At 31.7% G+C, this 26,345-nt stretch overlaps 1 protein-coding gene across 2 annotated transcripts in view; it reads right to left on the bottom strand.

Annotated features, from left to right (window-relative positions):
* Positions 1-26,345, bottom strand: part of LOC113516080 (protein lozenge-like) — a 61,169-nt gene that overhangs the window by 3,910 nt on the left and 30,914 nt on the right. The window lies entirely within an intron of this gene.

Here is a 26,345-nt window from a genome sequence, read left to right as displayed (position 1 = left end):
ACTATGACGATATAGATTACCATAACGAATGGTCCTGAACCACCTACATCCACTGACTTCCTACAATGCATTTGAGCTCGTCATTCCATCTAATAGGGGGTCGTCCTACATTGTTTTTGGTTTCTTGATACCATATAATAATAATTACACTCTATGTAGCGAATACACTGTGTGTACTCGTATACACGTAAGATATGTGCGTAGAGAAATAACAGGAATAGAAAACAAATTTATTTTGTTTTAATGGATCACACCAATCAAATTATAATCATTTAATATTTATAAATATATAATTACGGTTTATAGGTTAGATTAAAATTGAAAGACTTGTGTACACACACAGCATGATTAACATTTCCACAACAGCGTTAAATTTCTAGAGAAATCATAATAATTAGTAAATAGCTATAGATTTGTAAGAATTTTTTTTACTGTTTATAACAATATATGGAATTTAAATTAAACAAAATTTATAACATGGTACTACCAGTGCCAACTATCCCAAATAAAATATAAATGCCGCCTGGCAAGTTTAGAAGTTAAAATTTACGCTAACTGGCCCATGCGCCTCGTGAATGATGATAATTTATTACTTTAAAAACGCTTTTTACATTTTTAATATTCATATGAATTCTAATTATTGCATTCTTTTGTTTGTTGTTGTTGACATTGTGGGGTAAAATTTTAATTTTACCTATATTTATTTTGATGACATATCAAGTTGTTAGATCATCAATTGATAGATCATCTGACGATCTAACAACTTGAAAACGATACGATAAACTTATGAAACCCTTTAAAATGTAGTGATGAGTGGTTTACTCTTGCCACAAAGACTTAGTGGTTATAAGTTGAAAGCCGACAAAAATGATTCTGTGTTAATGACAATGGACCTGAATTAATTTTTGAAACTGCAGTAGGCTCAATTATTAATGTTCTGTTATTGGACAGCAACAAGCTCGATGAAATGTAGGGAAGGCGATCATTCCGTTACACTACAGCGACAACAATGGACAATTCCTCTTACGATCACGCTGTGAATAAAATGTTTAGTTTTTATACATTTACCCAGTAATAAATTTATACTTCATGGAACTTATTTCTATACATACTGTTTTTTATTATTACATATTCATGCAAGTGTTGTATTGCAAGGTTTTTCTACCTATTCAATAGCGTTTATGAGGAAAATCCAGATATCTCAGCGTCACCAATTATACAATATACCTACGCACGAAATTTATGGTGACGTCAACGTCTTTAGAACGTCATGACAATGACATTAGTTTCTAATGAAGTTGTGTGTGTTAAGCATAAAAACTATTAGAGTAAAGTATATGTAATAGAGGTATTAATTGGAAATTTTAAACAGAGTTAAATCAAATAGATTTTTGTTTAGGGATTTTTTTTAGATATAAAACATCGAACTGATTGGCATCGGGTTTTCCATGACTTAGTTATATGCACTATTACTATGCTTTGACCATTTAGTATTGATTGAGGGTCAAGTGACATTACTGAGTAAAACTAGATTTACACGGTCTAATTTATAATCATTATTATGAATTAATTTTATTAGGATTTTTATGTGAAATGCTTTTAACGTTAAAATAGTCAAAAGTAAAACTCCAATTATAAAATTATTTGAAAAATATAAATAAATGTTAGTCTAAGATTGTCTTGTATATATTTTATTGGTTCTTAAATCAATAAAATAATAAATTGATTGGAATAAAAAGAAGTATTCTCATCATATATTCTCAACATGCACTTTATAGGTACTTATTTGTCAAAGTATAAATCAACAATATAAGTGTCTAAAAATCCACAAAGAATACTGACGAATACATCACCTCATAACAGGTAAGGCTGTATTATGTATATATATACACATTACGTCAAACATAAGTCACAATTTCTATAATTTCAATAGGCAGTAATTATTAAATGAACAGCTTTGTTATTATTGATTGTCCCGTAAAAGACCTAGTTAAATAAATCCAAAATATTAACAGTCACATGTCTGTGGGTAACCACTTTAAAGAGGCGTTAACCACGACTGTTAATATTTAGATTAGATTTTATATTTATATTATAATAAATGGTCCGCTTATATAGGTCGTATAGATGATAACGAAGAAAGACTGCCAAATGGCAACTCCTTAATAGCAAAAGCAGTGTAGTATGTGTCACTTCATTCTGTTGGTGATACCACACACATAAAGCTATGACTTCAAATGTGTTGCAAGAATTCTGTGGATGAGGAAATAGAATGGTATTACCAAGTGATGCACAGGTGCATTGTTAGGCTGAAGGAGGCCCATCTCTAGCAGTGGAAACTTAACGGTTGAAATTGAAATGAGACTAATGATGTATTCCTCAATATTGTGATCAAAATAATCAAATAAGGATAAATAAGGATATGAATTTACTGGAGGCATAACACCTTACTCCTCAGGAATGGCAACGTATGGAGGGTATCATGAGCGAAACTGTATACTCTGTTATATCTATGATACTGTTCATGTCTATAGGCGACGGTTATCACTTTCCATCAGGTGGGCCGTCAGTTTGTTTGCCATTCTAAGTTGCATAAAAAATTATATTTCAATAATATAACTGAATAAGGCATGATAAGTAAAATACGGGTAGTATTTTAAATAAACATTTTGGTATTCTTTTAGTGAGACTCTCTTTAGAGTACTCACTGTACGTATATCTTGTTATTACTGATTGAAGACATCGTGTTAACATGGAGGTCACGTGCGCGGAACACTACACACGTGCGCGTACGCATCGGGTTTGCCGTCTGATTCATGCGATTATTGTGTTAGTAAATCAGCAATGAAAGTGGGCTCGCATTTCCAAATTATGAATACATTGCCATTATATTTTTATTATGTAGCGGCTTATTAGTGACATTGATCCGCGAAAGTTTATTGTTAAAAAGTTATTAACTTTTTTATTGGCCTTATGCCAAGTTTAAGCAAAAGGTATTTATTTACAAACAAAGATGTTTTTATCGTCTTTTATTATCATATTAATCATCAGTTTGTAAAAGTTTATTCGAACACGAATTTTTATAATTCCTCTTGGAAATAAATATTTTATCGCAGTCAAAAATATTCTATATACCTATTGAATTAGATACAAAGTTTTTGCATTAAATGAGTTACTATGGTTATCACATTAATGCCATTAAAACTCGAACAATTTTGCATGATGCGCGCATGTATATAATCTGGTGATAGTTTTATAAATAATAAGTAAATAAGGTTTGATTATTAGAACAAATTTTTTAAATGCGATAATATTTGCAAGGTAGATATTGTATGAGTCAATGTGCTGATAAAATGATTATGTTAATTTGGTTATAGTAGGCTTTGTATGTATATTGGGCGGGTACGCGAGGTGATGCACGTATACACAACCGTATGTAAATTATTGATTTTTTTTGTACTCTAAAAATACATTACATATTACACAGAGTCGTTTAAATCCAGACTAAGAAGAGCGTATATTATGGATACTAGGAAACTGATGATAGGGAAATAAATACTTTTTTCAAAACATTCACACCTATGTAATCAGACATAATCATGAATTCAAATGTATTAACATCATACATCCTGCTATCAGCCGTTAACTGACCACTGCTGAACATAAACCTTCCCCATAAGGGGGGTTTTGTTAGCAGTTGCCATGGCAGGCGGTTTGGCAACCTTTGATGATGTTTTGAGAAGGACGCTGCTGCTAATCCCTCGACCCTTACCTTCCCAATAGTCACCTTTTATGACGCTTATGGGAAGGACTCACAAGAATCCTATGCTAGAACCATACGAAATGCAAATGCATAATAATTATGCGAGGATCGAATTTGTGAATATCTGAAGATGAAGTAGCTTTACACCATTACACCACTGAGGTGGTTTTTAATTAATCCGTTCCTTAATTTTTGTGTAAGAGTAATAAACATCTATGTGTATTAGTAGTAGGATAGTATAGTAGGATTATTGGGTCGAGTCAGCTATATTTATTACGTTTGTGACATTCGTTTGGACATTTGAAAAGATTATCTAGTTTGTTGTTGTTTTCTGAACTGAGTTATAAACGCATACATATATAATTTATTTCTTTATTAAGTAGGTATCAAAATATTACTTTAATACTGTTTGTATAAATGATTAAGTTTCTATATTTACTTTATTTACACAATAAATCTATTTGATTTATAATTTTGATAATATTTTATTTTGTGGTTAGTCGTTTAGGTTAAGCATTATGATTCAATATAAACTAATTATGGCGTGATTAATTGTTGTTTTACTTATCCACTTATTCCCTTCAAACGTGTTTTCTTGTTTGAATTTTAATTAAAATACAATATTTTTTTTCTTTAAATTATAATTTATTTTTTTAATTATTTAATATTAATATTAGTATATATTAATATTATAAATATGGCACACGGGTAGGTTACTTAGCACTTACGGTACTTTTTGTTCTAACCCACTGGATTCAATCTGCGGGATACAACTGATATTATAAATATGAAAGAGTTTGTTTGTTACCTTTTAACGCTTTAATTGTTTAATTAATCATCATTCAATTTGGTATACAAGTTGAATTGAAAATTTGGTATACTATTTAAATTGTTGCAAAATATAGGTTACTATTTATTCTTGAAAATCAATATATCTCGGTCAAGCAAACGAAGTCACGGGTAAAATGTAGTCTTCTATAATTCTCCTGGTTTGGGCCTTGGACAAGGTCGCGGGTTAGACTTAGTAATTTCTGTTATGATTTTTATTGAAACTCGATGAATATAAAACTTATTAATAGAACACATTTTTAATTGTAGTTTAATTAAAACAGTGTCGTAACCCGTTTGCATTTTGAATATATGAATACTAATTAAGAACGTCTATCACAGTGTATCGGATAAGGCATTGACGTAAATGATTGGTTGGTATTTCCAGTGTTTCGATGCGTTTAGAACTAGAAGCTCTACTATTTACGTATTTTGTAGAAACGTATACATAATAACAACAAATGGTAAATATGTAAAAGGTATACGAAGGACTATGGAAACTTTATTTCGAAAGTTGTTTGGAAAATTGTATTGACATAGGATTTGCGATGAGTCACGATTGCTGTGTCATAGAAAAATAAACAGGAATTCTTAATTTATCAACGTATGCTTAATGCCTTTGTATATTTTATGTATTATCTATAGGTTTACGTATTTTTGTATTAAAGTTACGAATAAATACAAGGAAAAAACAATGAACTGTTTATTGGGTTTGAGGAAGAGCTTATACTTAGTTTCACTGGTAGAACTCTCAAAAAGAGATGTTAATGATTTTAGTATCAGCCTGTATAGTTTTATTTATTTATTGTATAATAAATCTTTTTACAAATGGCGAGCTTAATGCAAAAAGTGTATGTCTATTAGTATTCATAATTTGGAAACAGTTTGGACTTTAAAGACGCTATGTAATTATGGACAAAGTTATTTTATTTTATCCTTCCAAATGTTGATTTTATAGAGCGGCGTGCGTACATACGATTACCTAAGTACGCCTGGATCCAACGAATCCACTTCATTTTGCGGTCCCACTGTTCACTGGTCCTAATTTTGCTTGCTGGCACATGAAATTTAAATAGATTCTGTCTATAAACGTTGTTGTATGTTGTTATATTCCTGGGTATAAGTAGGTATCTAAGGGACATTGGTACGATTCATAACATAAAATCTAATAAATTACATTAAGTATAGAAGTTTTATTTCTAAATTAATACTGCGAATTTTCTTTTTCGTCATAATAGGAGGTATTTACAAAAACTTAACTGGCATTTGACAGATTTATGAAAACATCTCGCTTGCTATATTAATATAGTAGGAACGGACAGGGAGCCTAGGCCTGCCAGTGACGTGGGATAATTACCATCCCCCGCCCCGCCGCGCCGTTTCCCCCCGTGGCCCCTTCCAGTGCTCGGATCGGAGTGCTCGCACGTAATGTCACATTAACACCCTCACCTCAGCCGCGCACAAACTGTCAAAACATCAACTGTACAACGAATGGAAATAATTCCGGCCAATCGTTTTGATGGAACGAAATGATTGTGGGTCGCCAGCGGTTTCAATGAACATTCGAATTTTAAAATACATGTAATAGTACCAACGTCAAAATATAATAAAAAAACTTACTCATGTTATGTAAATTATATATTTTTTAATAAATAATATTTATTTATCCATTAGTTCAACATGTATGTGTACAAGGCAGACTTAATGTTAAAAGCATTCTCTCCTAGTATATATTTTTTTAATGAAAATATAATATATAGTTATGATTAACTAGACGTGCACTGCCCTATGACACAAATCATGAAAGTAACTCATTCAATTCGAGCCGCTTAGACATAAAGATTATTGACATTTGGTTATGTTTATGATTTATATGAAGTATCGTGTGAAGTTATATTACTAGTTGTAATTGTATGATACTAGTTTTTACTCGTGACTTCGTCTTTGTAGGACGAACGGAACGTAAAAACCGATATAAAAAGAAGTCTTTCATTTCTAATACTACTTATCTTTCTCTTGACGATTGGTTGAACCCATACTAACAATATGTCAGGTCGACCTCCTCGCGGTCTCCCCGGGAATCTATTGTGCCGAATTCCAGGTGTACTTATCACGATGGGCTAATTGACGTGTATTTTCATTCGTACCTATCGTCCCTTATTGGTATCCCGCTAGCATATTATAGTTAGCGCAGGCAGGGATACCATTCTGTTATCATCTATTAAAAAACCTTACAGCGTTAAGAGGTGATAAGAAGCAAATTAACAAACTTATTTTTATATTTATAATATAAATAATATGGTCTATTTATGTATTAAACATTGAAATATACTTAGCTGTTTATACAAGATTACACAAACAAATATGAAATTATTTTTTATTGATCAATGTATTTAAAAAAAAAATCATCTTACACTTAAAGATAAACTATTACTGTTATTTTAATAGGTAGGCAACAAACTACATTACACCAGTTAATGATAATTTTATTATGCATTCTGTTTGTCGCAACGATATAACCATATCAATGTTCTCATAAACTATTATTTTAACAGTACGATATACTTCTGTAGGTTTGAAGTGTGATAACTGATAAAGCAAAATGATTTTCCCATGTAAATTTATCGTGAGAATGTTGTTTTTAATATTCAAATTCTTTTTTAATGTTTCAGCAAAGGTTTGATATGGTGTTTTAAATAAAATGGTGCCTAATACATACCTACGATAAATTACTAATTTGAAGGAATTTATAAATCTATGTCTACTTAATTGTTGTTTGGTACAATATCATTTAGTATTTAATGCTATTAATATTATCATAGATACAACAATATTTGTTAAAGTTTTAATAAAAATTAGGTATTAAATCATAATAGTGTTAGTAACGAAGTATGGCAACATTGTACTTAAACATCAATTTGTAAAAACATTTGAAGGACTTTCAATTTTTTTGTATGATTAATGTTTTAGTTCGTACGCAGAGCACTTCTTATAAAAACCAGTCGGAAATATTGAAAATTCATTGTTTTTAAAAATTGACAGATAATTGTCTATAGTTCAAGCAAAATTTATAAACTATAGGCAAATAATTTCTAAAATACCGCTACATTTATGCCATAAAAAATTACAGAATATTTATATTCATATACCTTACCTACCTTTACCTTTTCATTTCATCTCATAGAAAATGTATAAATATATTAGTGCTCACACCCCTTAGTCTTCTTACTTAACAAAACTATGGAATTTACGCAGTAATTTTTTTAAAAAAAAATATCTTTTTTAAAATTTGTTATATAAATATATAACAATTTGTGAATATATACTCCCCACTTGTATCGGTATAAATTAGCTTGCCGAGTGAACTTGTCGAATGCAAATACGCCTCTCGACCAATCAAGGGCTTTGATTAGGGGGAGGGGGGAGTAATTAGGCTCCTTTGATCGCGCCGCCTGTTCTTGTTACACACATTTCACATGTGTTAAGTTCAGATAATTAACTATATTATTGACAGGTCATTTCAAAATAACATTTTCAAGTGATTGCTTATACAGTTAGCAGGCATTTAATTATATTTAAGTAATTTACGTATAATAGGTGCTATCATAATTATACAAACATTATCATCATCAAATTAGCTATTAACTGTCCACTGCTGAACATAAGCTTCCTCTATAAGGTGGGTTTTGCCAGTAGTTGCTTCGCTTGGCAGGCTGGTTGACAACCGCAGTTAGGCTTTGGTGATATTTTAAGAGCAATGCTGCTGCCAATTCCACGATCATTAAGCTTCTTCAATTGCCTTTTACGAAATCCATGGGAAAGGAAGGCCCATTCTATGCTGAGATTACATGACTGTGTGACCATAGGGAATTATTTTGGATTACTATTAATCAAGAAATATTAGACTGTAATAATGATAATAATAACATTATTTTGCGTCGTTGCTATATTGGACATAGCAATAATCACGCCACTATTTCTTCCATATTCGTTAATTTTTATCGACATTCATTTTAAAGCTATTTATAAGTTTCCAAAATTTTTTTGATATTTAAGAGTATGATAGGATACAATTTAGAAATAATCTTATAAAAGTATTAGTACTTTTAACAATACTTTAGTATATTCTGCGATGGTCATTTTAGTCTTTGATGTATACATAGGCAACAGTTACCATTTTCCATTAGATGGGTCATCAATTTGTTTGAGATTTCAAGTTTCATTGATTTTACAGAAGAGTCTGAACATTTTAATTAGTCTAAAGTACTTTTTTCGCATAAGTAGTTGTTAGTTGTATATATCAACTGAAACAATTTAATAAATAAATAATGCAAGTTATTTTAAAAGGATATTTAATTAATAGAATAAGAGAGTTTCTCATGGGTAATGTATAGATAATTAAAAAATAAAAAGAAAGAAAAGGTATCCTCAAGTTACGGTCGTGTTAAAAACTTGTATGGTGCAGAAAAAATATTACTTAGCATATTCCAGTGAAGCTGTATAAATCTTATTACGCTCCTATAAGAATATTCTCACCCCTCGGCCGAGTTTTCTTGTTTTGTCGAGTTTTTGTCGGTGATCACTTACATCGTAACAGAGGTAATTCGATACATCCTGTGCCCGACGGCCCTCAATAAAGCCTGGACTTGACTCTGTATAAAATTGTTTAACGAGAACTGACTTCGTGGTAGCCGCTGTTCTCTAGCTCCTTTTTAGAACTTAGATTTTCTATTTATTATTATATGTATTTTTAAATATACTTCCAAATTAATTTCAATTAAGTATCAATTTAGGAATTTGTAAGACTCTATTCTATTGGAATTCTGGAAAGTGTAAAAAAAATCTTACTAATATAATAAAATTATAACTAATTATAACCGCAAGGTAATACCTACTTTAGGTGGGGAAAGGGATTGTTAGTAATGGAGACTGAGAATTCCATTGCTAGCAATATACCCAACCAGGTCGATCTCCTCGCGGTTCTCCCTGGAAACTATCATGGTTAATTCCTGATGAATTCATCATGATGGGCTAACTGGCCTGTTTTCATTCTCATCTATCACCCTTCACTGGTGCTCCGCCAGCGTATCCCGTTAGCGCAGGAGGGGTTACCATACCATTTTCACCCATAAAAAAAAATACCTAGTTCAGTAAAATATTTACATTATATATTTATTTTTGGTAAATGCTAGTACTTTGGTAGATGCTTTTCGTAAAAGGAATGTTACATACTTCTAATAAAACGCTCAAATACATAACACGACACGCGTCAAAGCATAACACGCGTTATTATTATTGAAACATTTTGGACTGTTATTATAATAATAAAACTGTTTCCATAAAAACATTTTTTAAATACATAAATAAAATTCACAATGCTCAAATTAATTGAATATTAAATGAATGGTATCGAACCACGCGGTAATGCGATAAGAATCGCTTAATTAACTGCAGTTAGTACTAACGTAAAATTAATGAAGCAAAAGAGAAATAAATTTATATTATATGTTTTATTAAGTGCTGTTCATTAGTTTTATTTTTTAATACTTTACGCTGCTCGTGATTTTTCCTGCGTGGTAGTTAAATAAATAATTATTAGTAAATAGGTAAGATATATTATTATTTACTAGCGACCCGCCACGGCTTTGCACGGGTGCAATGCTGATACTAAATATACCTACATAATATATAATATAAAAAATGGATATAAATTTATAGCACGTTTTCTTTCGTAACTGCCATCAAAGGGCGACCACTTCTTTTTTCATCCTCCAAAATTAGTCGACCGTGCTTAAATTCATTATACCAACGATACACGGTTGCCTCAGAAGGGCCTTCATCCATGAATGGCATTTGAAGTCTATCGTACGATTTGTCCGGTTTCAGTCGACACTTAAAATCGTAAAAAATCATAGCGTGAAAATGTTCTCGACGCAAATCCATTTTTCAATGAGGCACGGTAATTTTAATTAGCTCGCAAAAAAATGTGGAAGTTTTGAATTTAGAATGTACCTATTTTTACTTATAAGTAATCATATTTTTAAATAAATTATAGCGTGCCCGTCTCACATACATAAAAACTTTTTTTCGCAATACTTTCTTAATGACCTGGTATAGATAGAGTCTCAAAAACGGGTCAAGTTTTTGTTGACCCATTTTTGAAATTAGCTGACTCGCTTTTTTATCCGTGTTCTATATATAATATTTACGCACACAGTGTATCTTGACGTACCTATATTTAATTATTTAATAAATAAAATAAGTATTTATGCATTAAAAAAAATACAAAAATTCGCGATGACATGAGCAGTACTACGGGCATAACAGAGTATACTGTTTCGCTCATGATACCCTCTATGCGTTGCCATACCTGAGAACCAAGGTGTTATGACTCTGTACACTGTAAATTCACTGCCCTATTCTTCAAACCGAAATACAGCCATGCAAACACAACTGCTTTACGGTAAAAACATGAATGGGACAGAGGTATCCATGCAATCGACTTTTATAAACTATTTTTATTTTGCTTTAACATTGTATACATGTGCAAGGAACGTCGCTCTACTGGTTTATAGTACTTAGGTGTAAAACTAAGATTACTGATTCCATATTAGCGTAAAGCGTAAATCGGGAATGTAATGTGGCATAATAATAGTCCTTAGGAGTACAGGCAACCGCAGCATGGGGGCCTCGACTTGAGCCAGGCCTCGGCCTGTACTGAGTACCAGAATTACGAGTATACAACAATTTGTTTCTTCAGGGTCGGCAACGCGCGCGTAATACCTCTGGTATTGCAGGTGTTCATAGGCTACGGTAACCACTTACCATCAGGTGGGCTGTATGCTTGTTTGCCACCTCAGTGGTATAAAAAAACTGCTGAAAACTTGCTAAGTAATGTTAAAAAGATTGATTTGGGATTATAATGTAAAACCAATACTTTATTGGAGAAAAAATCTTTAGGTCATATTAAATAGTTTTTTTTATACAATTTTGTGTGTAAAAACGTTATTCAAGTTAGAAAGAAAGAAGAAAGAAAGCTTTATTGATAACCAACTGTATTTACAAATTACAAAACAAACAAAAATATACAGCAATATTAATTTATAACAATTAGTTGCTAATGTGGCCATCACTCAGCATTATGCTATGGCAATTTATTTACTGCCATAGGCTGTTATTCTGTGCAAGCCACATAGTAGTACATACACATAAGTTTGGAGGTAAATGCAGCAAATACTTCTTAGGTTTGTTCAGGATAACAAGTTATTTTTTGTTCAGTCAATACGGCATATATAATTTAAACATTGGCTGCTGTATATTTAATAGGTAAATTGATAAAAAAATTACACGGATATTTTTCCATTATTAGAATTGGGTCTTATCTTACAATTTTGACTTAGTCATCAATACAATAGTTAGTCGATTAGAGTTATTTTGTTTAATTCCGTTACCATTATTAAGCGTGTGACTGCCAACATTTAAAGATTGCCTACTTTTTATTATTAATATAATTTCTACGACTTTCCACATTAATCATCAATCTCGGACCGTTATTCAGTCTACTCACATGTTACAACATGTGTTTCATCTCTAAACGTGGCATCTTCAGGCAAATTAATAGATCGCTGCTTGGAGCCTAGTGTTAACTTTTTGGCGCCCAGATTGCGTATTAACTCAGTAAGTTTATCACACTATAAACAATTATGTATTCTTTAACACAATGTAAAGGATTAGTTGATTAAGAGATTTATATCTTTTTTTTAAACTTCCTCTTTCCTAGTTTACTTTATATTTAACATTCTTTTAGTGATTTGCTTATCTGTGGTAGCAGACTTGAGAGTCTGCCTTGACTTGAGTCTGAGGGCTTACCTCGGATGAAAAAGAATTTTCTAATAAGACATATTATTTGATAGTTTTGTTTTTTCATAGAAAATGCTATGTTTTACTAGTTTTTTAATAGTTTTGTAAAGTTGAGATCATACACAGCTAATGTTTAATTGGGCTTCTAAAGTAGCGATCCTATTTTAAATATGTATAAAACACAAACGGTAACATTGTCCAGTTCAATGCGTTTGGTTCTTACTAAGACACGTTCGCTCTGGGTAATGTAAGTTGCTGAGATTAGGGTTGCAGCCACAGAACTAGCGTGTAATTTATAGGTTTTGCTTAACATAATTTTTAAAGGTTTGTAACTTAAAGTCATATTTATTAAATAAAATTGTTGCTTCATTAATTTTTTATTTTTCTTTTTTTTTGTTATATATTATTATTATTTTTTATTTCATTTCAAAATTATTTTATTTTTCGAGTACTTAAATGATTCAATTGTATAAGAACCGGACTGTAAATGACAATGAATATGGACTAACTAGCCATTCACTGATTACTACGAAACAGGCCTGCGAGCCTAATGTAGTTATCACTGTTTAGTAAATTGTGTACCCGCATTTTAGTTCAAAGAATGGTATTATTAATATAAAACTGACATAAAATTTGTTGGCGCGTTAAAAAGCGGTAGCGGGACAGGTCGCTACAATTATAATTATGACAATAAAAACTTAAAAAAATATATATATAATATACGAAAATTTGGTATACCTGTTATTTTTTATAAAATGTGCGTTGTATAATTAAGCATATATAGTTAATAGTGCAATATACGAGTATCTGTAGAAGTAACATGAGTATACCTAGTAATATTATATTTTTAAATTGTTAATTAGTATTTACATTATAAGCATGTCGAGTTAGGTGTTATTAATGGAGTTTTATTTATAATTTTTATTTGCTAAATTGTGGAAATACTTAGCAAGACAAAGGTTACAATTTTAATTAATTACCTGTTATTAAAATAGTATTAGCAATTATGACAAATTTATTCAAACTAATGAAGTGACTCGTTTATTTTATTTATTTAAAGTAAATCAAGTAATGATTACTTGCTTAATTCCTAATTCAAAAGAAATGATAAAATATAATAATAGTGTATTGAAAATTTTTATTTATATTAATAATACGCTTAGAATATGTAATATTAATTTGCACATTAAATATTTACAATGCTAAATATTGAAACTAATAATATTTAAATAAGTTTGTTATTGTGTTTTAAATTGTGAAATTACTGGTAAACGTTCAAAATTGATAGTGTTTTTACAATATACTTTAAGATTCATATTCCGAAGTAACTTTGCATTTCCGATCTGTACGAGGTTTGTCCGGAAAGTACGTATAAAAGTTTTTTAAAAATTTTATTTTACAATTATTCAGGTAAATCAATTTTATCCCCTTCAAAGTACTCCCACTGTGACATAATGCACTTGTGCCAACGCCGTTTCCACTGTGAGAAGGCTCCTTGAAAGTCCTCTGGTTGTAGGTTTCTCAGCTGCCCCGTCGTAGCTTTTTTTATCTCATTTATGTCCCCCAAATGCCGCCCCCGAAGTACCAATTTGGTTTTTGGGAACAAGAAGAAGTCACACGGGGCCAAATCCGGCGAATAGGGGGGTGTTCGGTCACCGTAATGGAATTTTTACTCAAAAACTCACGGACAACAAGAGAGGTGTGGGCAGGGGCATTGTCGTGGTGAAGAATCCAACGCCCCTCTCGCGCCAATTCTGGACGAACTCGTGCCACACGAGCTTTGAGGCGTCTGAGCACATCGACGTAGAATTTTCCATCAACTGTCTGGCCTGGAGGGACGAATTCTTGATGGACAATCCCCCGAACATCGAAAAAAACAATCAACATTGTCTTGACATTTGAGCGGGATTTTCTTGATTTTTTTGTTCGTGGTTCCCCGGATGTCTTATCGAATTAGATCGGCAAAAATTTCACGGCCATTCTTGCCGAGTTTCGAGAGAAACTTGATTACGACGCGCTGCTCTTCAACGGAAGCGGGCTCCATGCCGACGGGGTTTCGTTAAGAGGTAACTTCACAGATGGCGTGACAAGCCAGTTCGCACCGCACGGCGGTCAGACCAGAACTGAAGCATTGTTAGGGACATAAGGAAGGGGTCCTGCGCTTACCTGGCCTCCCCACTCCTCTTTCTCGCATTCCAGAACACTTTTATACGAACTTTCCGGACAGACCTCGTATGTGTAATTCTTAAACATTGTAATATATATTAATAATCTTGACGTTTATTTAAACTACACGAAACCGATCAATTGACTTTAATGAAGATAGGATAATTTTTGTGATTTATAGAAAGAAATATAACGTTTGCCTAGTAAGACAGTATAATTATTAATATTTAGACAGTATATCTAATGGCTATTATTTTAGATATGATGTACAGATTCCGCTCTCGCTACAGCACAGCCACCCGCCAACGTAATGTCTCCACCGAGGCTATTGTTACACGGAATGGATCCGGCCGATTGACGATCGTTGATACAGCCGGTCGAACGCGTAATATTATACGTCGAACACGCGATACGCGGGCTAGCGTTACCTATCACATCTCGGCCGTACGGCTCTACATACCGGTACACTGCACAACAGAGAATATCAATCATATATTATATTGTATTGACATATACAACTATTATTGTACCGTTGGCTCTATCACAGTACTAGCTATTTTCTGCGGCTTTGCCCGCTAGTATTAGTGTGTAAAGTATCCTATACGTTATTAGGATATAGCCTACACGTATACCAAAGTTCATAAAAATCCATGCAGCCGTTTAACCATGACTAACAAATATCTAACCATACAAACGTCTTTACAAACTTAGTAGTAGGATAAAGTAGAATAGAAGAATGGCAAACAAGCATAGAGATCCACCTGTAATAAAGTGGTAAGTGGTAGAAAGTACTCAACCCAATTGAATTAATCCCACAGAACTTGTGTGTTGTAAGTTTGTTTTTCAGTTTTTTTTAAAGCCTAATACATTAACATACTGTACAGTGTTTTAATATGATTCTCATTGAATTAATAAAAGCTAGTATAAATTAACAGATTTGAATCAAGTGATTTAAAGATACACACACACATACACCATCATCAATTATTGATTGCCTCGGCATGCAGATATTATTCCGAAATTTGCTGTGTTTAAAATATCTATAACGTAATAAAGTATAGAGGAGGGATACATTATAATTAATGATTTTTTTTTATATCACTGAGGTGGCAAACAAGTATACGGCACACCTGATGCTAAGTGGGCTTATTGGCTTTATGTAAAAATATTTATATAGTATGACCATTGCTAGTTATTATTCAACAAGAGAGGACAAATACCTACACGCACAAAAATACAAACGTATTCGAAGTCGGTTAAGAATAAGCCAGCATGCTATTTGTTTACATAGGAAAATTATTTAAATTAGGTATCCAAAGTTTCAACTGCAATACTATTTAAATAATTGTCTATTTGCTGCCCTGTGTAATGTATGCTTTGTGCAGAATCGATGTTCTCTCAGTGAGATAATTAGATCATTACCGCTTGACAGGACTTCGGTGTACTTATTTAGTTCTAACAAATAAAAGCTCACATTTCAAACATATCTGCCCACCACTGTACACAACAACTTTCAAGAGCTGATCATAAACAAATTACTGGCTCCGACTTCGAGTGTCTGTCTCAGTCGTTACGCATCTACGCAATTTGCTCGATTTTCACGGTAATATTTTTTATAAACACAAACATATTACCGACAGAAGGTAGCCGTGCACCACGTAGAACAATAATTGATTGTATTGAGTCTGCCCGACACCTCAAAAATGTATCGGCCGGTATGACGAGCGAATTAATCTCTTATCTCATTCTGCTTCACCAATTTTCATGTAAAAGAGAGGGATGGATGTCAGCACGCTGCTATCCGATATGCGTTTTCCTTCGAAGGATACGAGTACGTGATTCGGTGTTTTTTTCGTGGATGGAATTATTTGTAAGGTTTCTTTATGTGTTGCTCATTACGGTACAAGCGCGTATCCTGCCTGGACCGACCGCAAATGCGAGACATTACGCTGCTACCACCTGACCTTAGAGATGGGTCCTCTATAAAGCCTCATTGGCGGTACGTGCTCGCGATTGAATATAATCGCTCGTAAACTCTTCTATCCTGATAGCTTTTTATAAGTTCGCAAACATTGAGAGATTTACAAAAAGTATATCCGTAGCTATTGTTGTGGCTTCAGTTTTCACGTAAATTGATTACATTTAAGTATTTTTTCATGTATGTCACGTGTGTTCAAAGGTGAATGGCCAGCCTTTTTTGCATTAATCCTTTATTGAATATTACTATAGAGGTTACGCACTTAATCGTTCCCTCGTATTGAATGAAGAAGAATCTGTTGTTGTGTTGTTTTTTCTTCGATTTCATACTTCTATATGAGGATATATACCTAAACTCCCAGCTAGCCATATATTGCATTCATTAGAATACAAAACATCCTATGTAGGTAAAAATGTGTTATAGATTGACTTTTTCAGGGAAGAAATAACAAGTATATGTATCTAATGTATACATATAATGTAAATATATACCTGTTGATTGTTTGTAATTGTAAAATCTTTAGTGTATATAATTCATACTGACTAAATTAAAAGATTTGATATACAATGGCGGACTTATCCCATAAAGGGTTCTCTTACAGTCAACCTTTGAGAAGTTGAAAGAAAACTGTAGACTGTACAAGGGTAATAACCGTACAGCTAAGGATAATCTAAATAATACCCAGTAAAAAGTTTAATATATAATACAATAAAAACAGCTGTATACACCTACACATGTAAATAATAAAAGTATACCTGTTGATATAGGTAAGTAAAATGTTTCATTATGTCACGTATACTTTGATTCGTAACATATTTCTGCAGAACGAACATTTGCGTTCAATGAGTATTTGTTTTGGGTCTTAGTATTGTGAAGTCATTATATTCCGTAGAACGGCTCGCTTTCATGTTTTATTACAATAAAAAGTATGTCCATATGTTAATACTACGCGGAATAAGCTGCATTGACGATTTAATAAGTAAAATAACATATTGTGAGTATTATTGTGATACTCGTATATTATGTTACATGTATTAAATTTATATTTTGTTTATTTTTTTATAGGTTTTAATTAAACTGCCGAAAATACGAGGACAGTGTTTTGGAATGTACGAATATTTATTTATGTGTCCAGATTTTTTGTCCATTTGACTTTACTATTTTTATAAGTAAAAGTTTTTAGTTGTGTAGGTATTTAGAAACATCTTAATGCTTATGCTACACGATAAGAACTTATTTCTTTTACTATATTTATCCATATAATATGCCGACTTTGGGGGCCCGGTTTAAAAAAATGTTCTATTAAAATAATTTTTTTAAATTTGTTTTTTATTATTTTAAGGGCTTTTACCTTATTCAGATATATCAGTCCTATCGTACCTTGAACTGATTTCTCAAACAAAACTTTATTTACCTACTTATATGATTTGACTCAAGCGGAATTAGGTCTTTGCCTAGTACTACTAAGATATAATGATAGGATTTATAGAAAACAATTTTTTTTTATTATTTGTTGTTTCGTTTAAACCCTTCATTTCATAATTTCATAAGTTGTATTTAAAAATATTTATAATTCATTTACATGCGTAATCTGGGTAAAATCTGGTATTTGATAAAACTTTCAGCATTCGATAGGTTTAACTTTTTATAATTGATCCTAAGTAATTTTGCCACTGAAACAGTGGTATTTTTTTTTCGATAAATAAAATCTACATGTGTTAAAAATATCCGCGTATTTACATTACTTAAAAAGTAAATAAACCGAACTGATTCTAACGTTGTCGATCCATTTCAATTTAAAATGTGGAACTAAAACATTTGCCTCGCCTTTTTGGTCGCCTGTCGTTCGTGCATTTACTAACCATTTGTTAATGCGAGAAAATGCAAACGGAAAATAGTGGCTGGTTACGTTAATGAAGGAAAATTCTAAATAAATTATATACGCAGCCAATTCGAACTTCAGTTTGTCTGTTGTAGGAAAAATAAATGGCAGTAGTCTATATAGACAAAATTGTAACTTATATAAGTTACAATTTTGTTTTGCAATACCATGTAAAAAGGATAAGCTATACGAGCGATACTATATTTTCTGATATTATAAATATTAATTTGATTATTTATTTGTTCTTTTAGCACTTCAATGGCTCAACCTATGGTACCAAATGGCTCAACGAAAGTTTTGCGTCATTTTGGCATAGAGAAAAGTGTAGTTTATTTTTATCCTGATTAATCAATATGATGTATTTTGGTGAAAATATTACTATTAATAAAAATAACAGTAATAATTCAGATGTAGAAGTTTCTGAAGTTTTCAGAGGAACTTCCTTACGTGAACACTCAGATTGAATCAATCATAAATACTACAGCATAGGATTCTTCAAAAAGTACGTATTAAACTTTTTTAAAGGTTGGCTACGCGAGCGCGACATCTCTGGTGTTACAGGCGTTCATAGGCTACGGTAATCCCTTTTAGCATCAGACGGGGTATATGCTCATTTGCCACCATAATAGTATAAAAAATACTTTATCACTGTTTTTATTTGATTTGAAATAACTAACAAACTATAAAAAAAATATTCATGAAAAATAGATACTGTAGTAAGTATCTGTTACCTATGCTAGAAATGATTATACCATTCCGCCTTCGGGAAGCTAATTATAAAATCGATGTATCGATAATACTTCGTACAGAGTTAACTGTCCAGCTCGTCCAGAAGCTGTGGTTTTGTGGCTTTGGAGCTTAATTCTACCCGTAGTGCTCCGCCCTCATACATTTTAATAGTTTTAATGTTTCAAGAAGTCGGTAGCTTCGATTATTATTGACCATCGAATTCTGGGGAGCTATTCTCTAACATTTTTTGTTATAGGGTAATTACGAAATGTCGATGAAGACGTTTATACGTACGTGGATAATCTTTAAACTAGTCGATATTCTTTTTTCGAACGTGTATATTACGTGATAATTAGGTTAGATATGAGGTGCGATGCAGGCGCGTGCGGTGGTGCACCGCTTGTGTCGGTGCGGTGCCTAATCCAGGGCCGCTTATTACATCCCACAGTAGCATCGGATTGTAACCGCAGCTATTGCCCCTCGATTTCTGCAGCCCTATCGATCTATAGTTTCGTTATCAAATTTTCACACGGACCCTCGCTCTCGCACCAAGATTGACTTTATTTGAGTAAGTGTAACCGCAAAGCTACGCGCCAACGCAACCTAACATCCGATAAGCCAGCGATTTTAACAGCAACTTTACAGTACATAGCACACTAAGTTCAATTTCCCGATAAAAGGCGGCGTGATTTAAACGTATTGTAATGTAAAACAGAGAAAAGTATCGTAGCAATAGTGTGTTAGGTAGCCGGCCGGTAGCCAATCACGGCGCCTCAGATATTGATCATCGAAATTGATCAATCAAATCGAAAATATTGTACCGGAAATAAGGCGCGATATAATACTTATTATATTGTTCGTCGAATTGAATGTTTTCGAAATAGATTTTGTGTTCACAAAATTGTGATATACAGTTATTCACACCAATATATTTTTCAATGAAATCATTCATTTCACTAATAAAATATAATTAGTAATTACGCTAAATAAGATACATCAACACTAAAGTTATTTTTAAATATATAAAAATAACTTATATAGACACATTTGTACTCCCAATTTTTTAATATGTAATTCAAAGTAATACTGAATAAGTAAGCTTAATATTTAATATTGGTATATATTCTAATATATATCAAATATGCCATAGATATCTAATTGAATAGAATAAGATATTTCAGATAGTAAAAGTTATTTAACTAATACAACACTTTATCTAATTACAATAATATTCAAAATTAAAAAAAATCTGTGGACTGAAAGACGAATTCTATTATTGAATATTAAATTATAACAATTCCAACATCTATATATTGGAATTGTTTATATTGTTCAAATTGACTTACTCGTGTCTGGTTAAAAATGTAGCATTCATTCAACTCACTTGTCATGGCTAACCAACTATTTGTAAAATGGAAAATCACACAACAAGTGATAGAAAGATAAATTAGTACTTTATATTAGCTTTAATAAGCAATTTTTGATAGCTTGGGTTACAGTATCGTAATTTTCGTAGGGATCTCTATTTAAAAAAAATAATATATAACATATGTTACTCGCAGATAATGTAGATTTATATAGGTGAAAGAATTTTTAAAATCGTTTGGTCGTTATTTGTAGTCGTATGTAAGTTAATGTAGTTCTAAGAACTGACAACTCATGGGGAGAAAAGGTTTTTGAGTGGCGACCCTTTACCGGCACAGGCAGTGTAGGACGACCTCCTACTAGATGGAGTGACGACCTCAAATGCATTGCAGGGAGTCCGTGGATGCAGGTGGCTCAGGACTGTTCCTTATGGCAGTCTATGGGGGAGGCCTGTACAGCAGTGGACAGATAATGGCTAAGATGATGATTATAACTTTAGAGAAAAAAAAAAACAGAGAAATATTCAGGGATATTTTAATCATTTTTAATTTTAAATTTATCTTTATAAATAAAAAATAAAACGTTACATATATTATTAATTCTGAATCTTTTATGCGGTGTTTTTATAAGCCATATTTGTGACTTTTGTATTCGTTCTACACTAATTTAGTCTGAACGGATTTTTTTTTTACTCGTATTCATTTTTAATTGATGAATAATTTCAACTGTGTTAGTAATCTTATAGTTTTAATATAGATTAGTTATGTGTAAATAATAGTATAGACTAAACACAACGAAAAATAACTAACATTTGGATGTCTAAATATGTCTAGGTCTATGCTCACGACGTTACTCTACCAGATTCTACCGCTGTAATGACATTGTGCCAGCAGCGTCGGTTTTTTCTTGGATCGCATTTGAAGTTATTGTTATTATTTTTCTCTCGGAACATCGTAACCCATCCAGAGGTTGTCGACCCTGGCCATTCAGTCTCCTGATTTCTATTTTAAATGACTGGTACCAGTGAGTGTTAGAGATAATACGAATATACATAGAATACTAGTACATGATTATTTAAAGGGAATAAGGAAATATTTGATAATAATGAAGTCATATTTAAATAAAATATAGAAGTGCTAATTTAAAAATAAAATTTTTGCTCTTTGAATTAATAATTAATATGGGTGTATATTAACACTGTAAACTATGATACGAAACACATAAAAATAATTGTGTAATTCTGATATAGCCTTGTGAAATTATATTGTACTTAAAACTTAAAATTTCATTGAAAATTTCTTTAAAATTGATTGAAAATGAGAATAAAGGGCAGTTGGTGACGTAGATGTTGATTTAGTATCTATATAATCCGCACATCATTATATATTCTAAACTATATTTACATATCTCTAGGTTTTTGCATATAACATGCACCTAACTACTAACTTTGTATATAACTTACAATTGACATGGATTGACAGATTTTAATAACTGTTTTTTATACCACTGAACCCACCGGATGGTAAGCGGCTACCGTAGCCTATGATCGCCTGCAATACCAGGGGCATTAGTAACCCTGCAGAAAACTCTTTACCTTTATTTTGAAGAATCCCATGCTGTAGTTTCTTGGAAAAATGATGACGTAACATAAACTAACAAATCAAACAAATTCAAGTCAACTTAATGTATTGGCTGGTGTAGATATAAAAATTGCAAAATATATACTATTTTGAATCAGTTTGACGTTAAGTTCATACTAACTAAGAGTAAAAAGAATTTCCAATAAAACATAACGTTTCAATGAAACTAAGTACCTATACAAAAATAACTAACATAATTAGTAAATTATAAAATACATGTGTATATTTAAATATCTTTTTTGTTTGGTTGTTTTGTATAATTGGTACCGGTGATGTGGTTGTGTCAATGTTATTTATAATTTAACTTAATTATTAGATATAATGGTTAGCTCCACTTCTCGGCAATATTTGCATATTTATATACTTTCTTTCTTTATATAGCAATCTGTAGTTAATGTTGTTGGTAGTACTATTAATCGCATTTAAATGTAATTTTATTATAATTGCATATTGTATTACTGTTTGTTAACTTTAATAAAATAAAAAAAAATATATAATAAATATATAGAATGTATGCTAGCTAGCTACCTAAAATTTATAATCAACTGCAAAACCACACGTATAATCCTACTATTAATTGAATAATGAATGGCGTCTAAATATTTATTTATTACACACATTGGGTATTTTTTATCGAATGAATTGGTTGAATTTCCAGCGTCCATATATATATATATATATATATATATATATATATATATATATATATATATATATATATATATATATATATATATATATATATATATATAGTTCTAGCATTTGTGTATACAGTATTTATATATTATAATATTTTTTCTATCTACTACTAATTAATAAAAAAAAATATTATAATACGTGCCTAATAAAGTCTGGATCGGTTCCTCATATTTTAATGCCTTAATAATACTATAGTCATAAATAAAAAATGAAGCAATGACTTAGATGGCTTTAGAATGCCAATCGAAATGGCAGGCAAGGTGTTTCATCAGTATATAATTGGATGGTTCCGATTGTCTGGACCCCCAATGCCCACTCCCCGCCACTGTACACGTCATCACGTAGCGTAGGTACGTCATTGTTTATGATCGTTTATAGCTTCTGAGGGTGTACCATGAAATGAAATTTCAAATTTTGGAACTCAGTTTCGTGTTTTCTTTCATACCAGAATCGGCCTAGTAAATATAACTTAAAAATTTTAAACGATATGTATTATGTAATTTTAACATCAAATTTATGTTTCGTTCGGCCGAGAAATTTCAAATGGAATTCAGAAACTATAAATGAAAAAAGATTGGCTTAAATGTGTCGTGTAAATAAATATATTTAGGATCTCCTTCTGTTTTTTAAACAAAGTCTTTATTGATATATGTATATTTAAAGTATCACTGTTACCTATATATGCTAATATGCGGCTAATAACAATTTACAAAATGTATTTCTGTATTACGTTTTAAGTTAATATGTGTCTATATTTTGATTAAAATAATAGAAGTGTGGATTAAAAAAACTAATAATAAGTGACTAACGAAACAGGACTATCTATTTTTCATTTAATATGTAAATACATAATATATAAAACAGTACAACGATTAGTTTTAGGTCTGTTTGATTATGATTCATTGGGATTTGTGCTTCAACGTAATAAGTGAATCATAGTTGTGCCTATAGAATATATCTCTATTGACATTATATTATGCTAAATACATTAACAAATAATATTATTGTTATTTATATAACTCATAACTGTTGCCCGCGGCTTTGTACCCGTGAAAGAAAGAAAAAAAAGCTAAAATTTTTTATTAGTGGTGTTGTGTTTTCTAGACTTAGTAGCATTTTATAGCAGTTCAAGTAAAAGGATAAATCCTTCAACAATTCCTGTAATATTGCTACAATAAACTGTTAAATAAAAAAAAATAAAACAAATTATATAATATTATTATTGTAATAAGAAATTATTTACAAAATTGAAACCTGATTTTACACTTTTATTGGCGAGGAAGCTTCAAGTTGCTATAGAGAGGGCTATGCTCAGAGTTTCGTTATGTAAAATCCAAAATGGGGATATACGCAGAACAACCAAAACTAATATAATGTAGAGTACAAGTAAGTTGAATAGGCAATATGCCAGTTATGTAGCTTCAAATACCGTCAATTTATGAGGAAGTTGAAGTCTTTCGTATAGGTGAACGCAATGGAGGTAACTCCCTAATAGATGGAGCAATGAGTCCGAATATATTTTTTGTAGTATAGAAAATTAAATGGTAACTCCGCCTGCGCTATTGGTATAGGCTGGCGCTGACTGGTACTAATGGGGGATAATAGGTGAGAATAAAATTTAGACGAATTATCCCATCGTAACGAATTCATCAGGAATTATCTACGATGGTTTCCAGAAAGTAAGCCGTGGAGTTAATAGAGTATATTGCTAATAATATAACGGGGCCACTTTTCCCCATTACTAACAATTCCGTCTCCCTTCGACTAGCACGATATTAATCTATCTATTAAAATTGGTTAATTATTGGTGATATTACACGTAACATTATGTAGAAAAAATATAGGCAAATTGAGAATCAATTTTTTTTATTTCTTAATAAAATTAGATATTGGAATGTTAAAATCATATGCCAATAAGTATAGAGCAATTAAAAAAAATGTATTATATAGCACGAAAAGCCTTCAATAAGCAAATTCCAATAAAACATGGTTGGTAACTTGTATTATTTAAAAATTAATAAAATCTATTTTAAGTTACATTCGATAAGGATTTATGACGTAAATTAGTACGCACGCATATTATATTGTTTAATGGCTCATAGGTATAGGTATAGGTATCATATTTTAATAAATTAATATAATTTTTTGATTACATTTTAAATTATTTTAAAGTGAACTTTATAAGCGGTGATAGCTTTTTAGATAGCCAATAAAGGCTGGAATTGTGTTTCGGAAATTCGAAAATGAAATCTTAGTATAAGTATTGAATTTTTAAAATTCGTAACAACACGTATCCCACAGTTGATAGTTAACTGGAAACAAACATACTCATAATGATAAATCATCTTTTTAGTTTTTACAAACACAAACTTATTATAAATCTGTTACCTGGTACCTTTACAACTCAAATACCTAATTATCATGAAATTTATCATACACGTCGTATTTTTTTTATTTGCAATTAAAATGGATTGATTCCAGTGACAACCTCGCATATACTATTGATATTGGTTCGCTGGCAGAGTACTAGTGAGGAACGATAGGTCAGTCGGTCCATTGTGATGAATTCAACAGGGATGACGATGGTTTTTAGGTGACAGTATTATAGATTGACCTGAGAGGGTATTACCAGCAATGGGGTCACTAAACTCAATACCCCACCTATATATGGTATTTAAGAATGAAAAAAGGAATTTATGAGGTTTATGATGTACTATTTATGACGCCATTTACTACGTTCCTATCATATAGGCAAAGTCGCGGGCGCAGCTAGTATATAGCATGTAAATTAGATTTAGGATTAATTTCCCACTCCCCAACGAGCTAGTAAGCGTTAGAGTTGACATGAACGGGCGCAAGCGCGCGCTGTAATGTGCGTAATGACCGTCGCGTCATTAGAGCGCGCAGATTGCCCGCCGCGCTGATGAAAGCCGCTGCTGCGATTGCCTTGTAAACGCCCCACAGCTTAGACCGAGCTTTGGAGCCAGTAGAGTGGAACAACTTTTTTATTTAACTATTATTGCCCATTCAGGATGGATTTGTGTGGTGAATTCACACTGCGTCACATTTCTTGCTTCATTCACTATCAAAACTCATTTCTAATAATCTTTTGGAGGGAACAATAAAGATTAGCTATCCATATATACATTGATATAAAATACTAGCAGTTATTAAAAAAACGTTATTAAAAAAAGAGCACAGTCAATAAAAATATGTTTCAACGCTACCGCAACGCAACCGCTACGCAACGTACCGAAATCTTTAATTTTGAAAAAATAAGACGTCCAGAAATCAGGTTAATTATTTACGGTAAAGAATCAACTTTATTTATATCGTGTCCTTTGATTATTTGTAACTTATTTTAGGTTTAGTTTCAAATTCATCACACTTTTTGACGGTGGGTAACATTTCTATAATAATATGTATTTATGTCCC

The sequence above is a fragment of the Galleria mellonella genome, unplaced genomic scaffold, assembly GCF_026898425.1.
Source record: "Galleria mellonella isolate WM207_F2 unplaced genomic scaffold, CSIRO_AGI_GalMel_v1 utg74, whole genome shotgun sequence".
Lineage (NCBI taxonomy): Eukaryota > Metazoa > Arthropoda > Insecta > Lepidoptera > Pyralidae > Galleria > Galleria mellonella.
Note: the sequence above shows the minus strand (reverse complement) of the source record. Positions and strands in the feature narration are given on the sequence as shown.